This window comes from Bison bison, unplaced genomic scaffold, assembly GCF_000754665.1.
Source record: "Bison bison bison isolate TAMUID 2011002044 unplaced genomic scaffold, Bison_UMD1.0 scf7180017864349, whole genome shotgun sequence".
Taxonomy (NCBI): Eukaryota; Metazoa; Chordata; class Mammalia; order Artiodactyla; family Bovidae; genus Bison; species Bison bison.
This window is the reverse complement of record NW_011494921.1, coordinates 8395781-8402656: the sequence shown is the minus strand read 5'-3', so window position 1 is coordinate 8402656 and position 6876 is coordinate 8395781. Positions and strand designations below refer to the sequence as shown.

The 6876-nt window shown below is 39.1% G+C and overlaps 1 protein-coding gene across 1 annotated transcript in view; it reads left to right on the top strand.

Moving 5' to 3' along the window:
* The window catches only part of DYNAP (dynactin associated protein), a 149791-nt gene that overhangs the window by 89059 nt on the left and 53856 nt on the right, over positions 1 to 6876 (top strand). The gene's annotated exons all lie outside the window — the stretch shown is intronic.

Genomic DNA, 6876 nt, shown 5'->3' with positions numbered 1-6876 from the left:
GAAATACACATAAAACAAAGTTACATATTGATAGGTTGATGAAAATGTTGTGGCCAGAGACTTGTAGAAACCTAACCCTTTATTTCTTCTAGGAGCAGTGATTCAGTATTTTCTAATTCCGTGATTGCAGTGACTTTATGCTGCTACTGCTACTAAGTCGCTTCAGTTGTGTCCGACTCTGTGTGACCCCATAGACAGCAGCCCACCAGGCTCCCCCGTCCCTGGGATTCTCCAGGCAAGAACACTGGAGTGGGTTGCCATTTCCTTCTCCAATGCATGAAAGTGAAAAGTGAAAGTGAAGTTGCTCAGTTGTGTCTGACTCTTAGCGACCCCAAGGACTGCAGCCCACCAGTCTCCTCTGTCCATGGGATTTTCCAGGCAAGAGTACTGGAATGGGGTGCCATTGCCTTTTCCGCAGTGACTTTATAGGCCATTATTACTGTGAATAACAATAATTAACTGTATATTATTGTTTTTCCGGGACCTGAAGAATGTAAATCTCAATGTATGCTTATTTAGTGGAATAGTCAATCAGTCAGTTCAGTCGCTCAGTTGTGTCTGACTCTTTGTGATCTCATGGACTGCAGCATGCCAGGCTTCCCTGTTCATCTCCAACTCCTGGAGCTTGCTCAGACTCACGTCCATTGAATGGGTGATGACATCCAACCATCTCATCCTCTGTTGTCTCCCTCTCCTCCTGCCTTCAATCTTTCCCAGTGTCAGGGTCTTTTCCAATGAGTTCCAATGAGTTTCAGTTCTTCGCATCAGGTGGCCAAAAGTATTGGAGCTTCAGCTTTAGCATCAGTCCTTCCAATGAATATTGAGGACTGATTTTCTTTAGGATGGACTGCTTTGATCTCCTTGCTGTCCAAGGGACTCTCAAGAGTCTTCTCTAACACCACAGTTCAAAGCATCATTTCTTCAGTGCTTAGCTTTCTATATGGCCCAACTCTCACATCTGTACATGACTACTGGAAAAACCATAGCTTTGACGAGTTGGACCTTTGTTGGCAAAGTGATGTCTCTGCTTTTTAATATGCTGTCTAGGTTTGTCATAGCTTTTCTTCCGAGGAGCAAGTGCATTTTAATTTTATGGCTGCAGTCACCATCTGCAGTGATTTTGGAGCCCCCCAAAATAAACTCTGACACTGCTTCCACTGTTTCCCCATCTATTTGCCATGAAGTGATGGGACCAGATGCCATGATCTTTGTTTTTTGAATGTTCAGTTTTAAGCCAGCTTTTTCACTCTCCTCTTTCACTTTCATCAAGAGGCTCTTTAATTCCTCTTTGCTTTCTGCCATAAAGGTGATGTCATCTACCTATCTGAGATTATTGGAATAGTCAGTAGTTTCCAAATATTTGCCAAGTCAGTGAAACCTAGGGATATGGAACAAGGCACAGAACAGGGAAGAGCCCTGTTTGGCCACAGCCTGGGGATCCATTTGTTAGTTGGAGCAATCACTGCATGTCAGGGTGGCCCTGTGCCACTAGCCGGTGACTCCTCCCTGGTGAGGCAAGGAGCCAAGCCTTGCCTGGCTACTCAGGGAAGGTACTCTGGGTACTCAGGTGGAAATGGGTCAGGAATGAAGAGGTGGGGCTCTTGGCTGGGTTGTACTGCTTGAAATGTGTAACTCAGAATAAGTTATCATTCTATCTCAGTTTTCTTAAAAGTAAAGTGAGGTCGTTGGGCTAGGTTACTGTTTCATGTCCAGTGGATTTGGAATATGAAGAGAGGGAGATGGCACTGGAATGCAATGGAAGCTTAAACCCCACCTCATGGTCTTTCCATAATGCCCAAATGCAGAAATACAGATAATCACAGATGTTTCAGCGTCTGAATTCTGCCTTCAACCAAATGCACTTGTTCTGACAATCCCATTGACACGTTCTGTAGAACATGCGTTCCGATCGCACCTTCTGACACAGGAAGAATCGCTTCTTCAGACCTCTTGACAAGATCTGCGTGCTGCTTTCAGTCATATTCAACTTGAAGCTTGGAGTTCAGGTCAAATGAAGTATTTTCAAGGCTCAATATGTATTCCCCAAACAGCAATAAATCACTCAGAAAGTTATGTGCTCATTTGCACATGCTTCAAATTACTGAGTTAGCCAGCTGAGGGCATGTATTACGGTTTTTCAGCATATGATTTTTTTATTTCTGGTGTTCTGATCATCCAGTAATTAGTGGATACAGTTGAAATTACAAGCTGCTGCCATTGCCTCAGATGGTCAGGTTTTCAGGATGCCAACTCCCAGCTCCTCTGGAGTTGACATAAATATTATGGAAGCAAAAAATTATAGTCATTTGCAGGGAAATCATGTGTTTAATTGCCAAGTGAAGCACAGGAAAAACAGCAGAAGCACACATCATGTATCAGTTAATGTGAGTGCATTATTGCATGTTGCAAAGGGGTCTAAAAGGACTTTTCAATAGCAAAATGAAAACAAAACTATTCTAAAAAATGCCATCTGTGAAGCCTCCAGATATGTCTGACTGGCTCATTTCCTTTCAAAAATAGTCCCTGCATCCCAAAAGCTGTTAATAATGAATGGAAACAACTGCAGAGTACAAATGCACTATGACTGATGGAGGGAGACTTAACGTTAAGGTCTTAGCTGCTATTGAAATCAACATGGAGAGGAACGTTCCGCAGACACATTTTGTGTAGATATTTCAATGTTTGCTGCAGATGGCACTTTAACACAACATAAGACTCCTCAGATCCTACACACAGGCGGATTATTTTGATAATTCATTTCAAATGCAGAATTTACTTGTAAAAATTGATTTATAAATAAATACAAATTATATGAAATTTTTTGATTTCCTATTTTCCCTTTTTGTTTTTTGTTAGACTAGTCATCATGGGAAAGATAATTGATAGCCATGTAAGATTTTATAATGGGCCTCAAATTAATGGAAATAGAAATAGAAAATATGGTTGTTATATTTCTGTATTGGAAACCAATCACCACAGAAAACTTAAACCTAGTAATATGTCACATGTTTTACTCCTCTTTTTAAATTACATATAAAATTGGAGACCTCATCTATTATTCTAAGTGAAAGTCGCTCAGTTGTAGACTCTTTGCGACCCCTTGGACTATACAGTCCTTAGAATTCTCCAGGCCAGAATAGTAGAGTTGATAACTTTTCCCTTCTCCAGGGGATCTTCCCAACACAATTATTTCCCAATTATTCTAAAAGCAAAGGTAAAAAACTGTCCTGGGTTCTATCACTGCCAAGGAGTCAACACAGTATAGTGGTAAAGGTCATGAACTCTGGAATCAGATTATCCAGTATTTCTTTTCTGCCACTTACCAACATGTGACCTTAGGCAAGTTTTACATTTATACATGTCTCAGTATCTTCCTCTATAAAATAGGCATAATATCAGTACTTGCCTAATATGTGTTGAGAATTACATGAGACCATATGCCTGAAGCAGTTAATTTGATCTCTGGGACATATGAAATGTTCAAGAAGTATAAGTCCACACCATTATTTAAGTTGTTGTTCAGTCTCTAAGTCATGTCTGACTCTTTTGACTTGATGAACCCAGCATGCCAGGCTTCCCTGTCCTTCACCATCTCCCAAAGTTTGCTCAAACTCAAGTTCATTGAGTTGGTGATGCCATCCAACTGCCTCATCCTCTGTTGTCCCTTTCTCCTCCTGCCCTCAGTCTTTCCCAGCATCAGGGTCTTTTCTGATGAGTCGGCTCTTCGCATCAGGTGGCCAAAGTATTGGAGCTTCAACTTCAGTGTCAGTCCTTCCAATGAATATTCACGTTTGATCTCCTTTAGGATTGACTGGTTTGATCTCCTTGTAGTCCAAGGGACTCTCAGGAGTCTTCTCCAACACCACAGTTCAAAAGCATCAGTTCTTTGGCACTCAACTTTTTTGTAGTCCAACTCTCACGTCCATAAATGACTAGTGGAAAAACCATAGCTTTGACTAGACAGACTTTTGTTGGCAAAGTGATGTCTCTTCTTTTTAATACTCTGTCTGCGTTCATCATAGCTTTTCTTCCAAGGAGCAAGCATATTTTAATTTTGTGGCTGCAGTCACTGATGCAGTGATTTTGGAGCCTCCCAAAATAAAATCTGTCACTATTTCCACATTTTCCCCATCTATTTACCATGAAATGATGGGACTGGATGGCATGATCTTAGTTTTTTGAATGTTGAGTTTTAAGTCAGCTTTTTCACTCTCCTCTTTCACTTTCATCAAGATTCTCTTTGGTTCCTCTTCACTTTCTGCCACCATTATTTAAGCAGCAGCTGCAAATACATCCAGCCAGACACTGTGTTGTGACATTCTCTTGTTATTTAACAATTTTTAGGCAAGATGATTAAAAGAACTGTTTTATATTATGAGGGTCTATTACTGTCCTAAACCCATTATTTTATGTAATTTCTACAGTAAAGCGGGAATGTAGATTTCATCATCTCATTTTATAGATGAGGAAACAGATTTAATTGAGACTCACAATCATGCCCTTTGAAACAAAATGATAACTAGTGCTTATTGATGGTTGTGTGCCCACTGTTCAATCATTGTATGTAAACTGTAGTCTCTCAGTTCTCACAACATTCTAGGAGGTGGGTAGTCTTCCAATCAGTATTTGCATAGGAAGGAACATAGGTACACGGAGATTAAGTAACTTGTATAAGAGTGCGTCATTAAAAAGTGTCAGAAGTCAGGTTTTATTCCATCAGTTTAATTCCAGGATCCTTGTTCTCAAGTACTATGCTGAAAGAAAACAAGGGATTCACAGCCATGTAAAAAGGTTACTTATAATAAGTAATGAAACAAATAAATGACAGACATGTAGGCGAAATATATAAACAGAGAATTTACAGTGGAAGAAATAACAAATGGCCAATATATCCATATGATATTCCTGTTGCCAGTTTCCTAAAAAAGATACACAAATTAACATTACAATGATGTATAATTTTTTACCTATCAGATTTGAAAAATATGAAAAGATTGATACTGCTGTTGATATAACCTCTATAGAAGTCAATTCAGTGGTACCTATTAAGGATGAGAAATGCACATACCCTTTGGTCTAGCAATTTAGCTTATAGAAATATATTTTAAAGAATTATTCACACAAATATATATGTATACATATATATTTGTGCAGAGATGTTCATTGTATCATTATTTGTACAAAAGTTAAAAATTGAAAACAACCAAAAAAGAGGAATGTTTTTGATAAATTATAGATTTTTAGTGCTGTTGAATATTTTGTAACACTTGAAATACAGGAATGAAGTAGATCTTTATGACATGTTATATAGAGAAGTCTGTTCATGGTGAAAATCAAGTTGCATTATATTATGTATTTGGTAGAATTTTTTTGGTAAAAATACATTTATTTACCTTTTGTATTTGTGTATTTATAGAAAAAAGACAGGAAAGAAATACATAAATTATTAACAGTTATTTTTAGGAGTATTCATGGATAGAAATTTATAACGAGAAAAATTTTGATTCTACTTAATAACACCTTGATATTATTTAATATATAATGATATAATATTTGTGTTGTTCAGTTGCTAAGTCATGTCCAACTCTTTGTGACCCCGTGGACTGCAGCACACCAGGCTCCTCTGTCCTCAATTGTCTCCTGGAGTTTGCTCAAATTCATGTCCATTGAGTCAGTGATGCTATCTAACCATCTTATCCTCTGCCGTACCCTTCTCCTTTTGCCTTTAGTCTTTCCCAGCATCAGGGTCTTTTCCAGTGAGTCAGTTCTTCGCATCAGGTGGCCAAAGTATTGGAGCTTCAGCTTTAGCAACAATCCTTCCAATGAATGTTCAGGGTTGATTTCCTTTAGGAGTGAATGGTTTGTTCTCCTTGCTGCCCAAGGGACTCTAAAGAGTGCCAGAATTGGAAAGCCTCAGTTCTTTGGCACTCAGCCTTCTTTATGGTCCAACTTTCACATCACTTATATAAAATAATGATCATATCCCATAATAATGTACATAATAAAGTAAAAGTATAATGTAAAACTAAAATGGAAAGTAAGAAGTATGCCAAAGTTACAGAGCTCATAAATGGCAGAAGTATAATTTAGTTCAAGCTCTGTTTGACTCCAGAGTTGTCTTCTCCACTACTCCACCCTCTAGGATAACAGCATGATTGAACGTGGGTCCTGTTTTTCCATATACTGCGTGTAATGACATATAATTAGGTTTCCTAGAGAGTTATATGTTACAACTTGTCAGGAAGGAGAAGAGACAATAAAATAAACTTTATTGTAAGTTTATTCCAATAAATAGTAAGTGAAGAAACCTGACCAACTAATTTTATTGGAACCTTAAATTTGAAACCAAGTAAAGATGATATCTGCAAGATAAATTATTTGACAATCTCACTTACAAACATAGATGCTAAAACCTTGATGTTTGTTAGAAACCAACACAATCAGATAGATCAGATCAGTCGCTCAGTCGTGTCCGACTCTTTGAAACCCCATGAATCGCAGCACGCCAGGCCTCCCTGTCCATCACCAACTCCCGGAGTTCACTAAGACTCACATCCATCGAGTCAGTGATGCCATCCAGCCATCTCATCCTCTGTCGTCCCCTTCTCCTCCTGCCCCCAATCCCTCCCAGCATCAGGGTCTTTTCCAATGAGTCAACTCTTCGCATGAGGTGGCCAAAGTACTGGAGTTTCAGCTTTAGCATCATTCCTTCCAAAGAAATCCCAGGGCTGATCTCCTTCAGAATGGACTGATTAGGATCTCCTTGCAGTCCAAGGGACTCTCAAGAGTCTTCTCCAACACCACAGTTCAAAAGCATCAATTCTTCGGTGCTCAGCCTTCTTCACAGTCCAGCTCTCACGTCCATACATGACCACA